The sequence below is a fragment of the Salvelinus sp. IW2-2015 genome, linkage group LG31 (assembly GCF_002910315.2).
Source record: "Salvelinus sp. IW2-2015 linkage group LG31, ASM291031v2, whole genome shotgun sequence".
NCBI lineage: Eukaryota > Metazoa > Chordata > Actinopteri > Salmoniformes > Salmonidae > Salvelinus > Salvelinus sp. IW2-2015.
In genome coordinates this window covers 4821402-4823417 of record NC_036870.1, presented here as the reverse complement: position 1 = coordinate 4823417, position 2016 = coordinate 4821402, and the positions used below count along the sequence as shown (strand labels likewise).

General features: G+C 42.1%; 1 long non-coding RNA gene across 1 annotated transcript; it reads left to right on the top strand.

The window, feature by feature from the left end:
- Positions 1–6: 6 nt before the first annotated feature.
- On the top strand, positions 7–1407 carry LOC139023372 (uncharacterized). The gene is made up of 3 exons (XR_011474505.1): positions 7–237; positions 534–623; positions 725–1407. It is a non-coding gene; the product is annotated as an uncharacterized lncRNA (long non-coding RNA).
- Positions 1408–2016: the final 609 nt, after the last annotated feature.

The window sequence follows — 2016 nt, the reverse complement described above, 5'->3', positions numbered from 1 at the left end:
ATCCAGTCAATCCATAGCAGGTCCATAGCAATGTTATTTATTTATTTTTATGTTGGCAGGGTTCACACACTAGCTGAATTTGCAGAGCTAGCGCGCAAACTAAAGCAAACATTAACTATCAAGCTAGCTAGTAACCTATTCCATTTATGTGGCGTCGTCAAAGATGGAATCTTTGCTATCATCAGTTTATTCCAAGATCAGCATGCAGCTGTAGTGCTTCGACGTCCCTGTGATAAGGTAGCGATAAACTGAAGTCCAAACTGAACAGAACAGAACTACACTCTCTTCTACCATTGTCTTAAATATATATAATGGCTCGTTGCAAAAGATAAATTGTCGCTAGTGAACTTTTTTATTTATTTTATTTAACCTTTATTTAACCAGGTAGCAAAGATTATAGCAAACACACAGAAACGGAATTGGTGCTCGCTAGCTTTACAAATTCAGCTATTTTGGAAGCCAGCCAATATGAAACAAACTATTTAAATTACAAAAGGTTGCAGCATGTGTTGTGTAAATGTGTGTGTGTGCAGCTAGGCCAGCCAGCCAGCCAGGTAGAAAAATGGCGAACATTTAGAAGAAGACGGACATCAAGAGTATTTGTCAGTACACCAAAACGCATAGTAAGAACTCTAGTATCCTAATATCTCAAAGACTAGTTGATAAAATGTTCATAAGAAAGAAGTGAAATGCTAATGGAAATGTTTCACAATGATGTCATTAGGCAGAGCAGGCAACAGATGGCACACAGACAGCAGAGCTGGGGACAGATATGCAGGGACAGACTGGCAGACAGGAGTCTCAGGTAAGTTTGTTGAGTCTTTGTTTGGCAACATTATGAAAGGTTCTCAATTTTTTGACTTGTAAAATAGGGACATAATTGGAAAATGCCATGGATACCCCCACTCTCAACTTAAACTGGTGACTAAACTAAGATTTGTTTACGGCATGGTATTGCTGTTGTGATTAATTGTGTAGTTTTGGTACCGGTAGTTAGGAGTACGGCAAACACCTTATTTATTTTCTAGGAGACAGACTGAGTCAGTTAGGGTAGTGAAAGGGAAGAGCCAGGGAGAGAGACTTCAGAGGACAGTGTCACAGCCACGGCAGGACCAAGTGTCACCCTTGTTGCCAGCAGCACCAGTATAGGGGACAGTGGCACAGCATTGTCCATTACCACAGTGATGGCACAAAACCATATCAGCCACACCCACAATTTATAGAACCGCAAACTCTTGCCAACAGAGTGTTGACGTTTCAAGAGAGATGGTTTCGCGATTTCCCCTGGCTACATTATAATCCATCAATAAAAGGAGTGTTGTGTTTTCACTGTAGCCAAGGGTTTTCAAGCCAGCCATCTTTTGGCCAAAGAGCTGATGCTGCCTTCATTAGTGCAGGATTTAGGAACTGGAGAAAACCATTGAAAAATTCACAGCACATCAAAATTGCCAAACCACCGCCACTTTGTAATTGTAACAGCACATCAGCTAAATCCAATCAGTGTCCAGTTATCCAGCGGTGGGGTAAACAGCAGGATGATGCAAGGCATTGCTTGATGAAAATTGTTAGTTCGGTGCGGCATGTAGTAAGACAGGGACAAGCCTTTAGAGGCCACACGGATGACAGTGGGAATTTATACCAGATTTTGAAACTTAGGGCAGAAGAGGATGATCCCATTTTACTGAAGTGGTTAACAGAGCGTACCACAATGTACACAGGCCCCAAAGCACAGAATGAAATTCTGAACATCATGGCCAATAGTCATTCGAGGCATTGCAGCTGAGATTAGGTCTCTTCCGATTGTACAATTTTCATTAATTGTTGATGGTACTCAAGATGTCTCTGGTGCTGAACAGGAGAATGTCTGTCTGCGTTATGTTGACCATGACCATGTCCCTCACAAGGAGTTTATTGGCTATACAGGGTGTCGGAGACAACAGGCGAGGGCATTGCGAAAGTGCCCACTGATGTGTTGTTGAGGAAACCCGCAAACATATGCTCGGTTCTTTTGTTCAG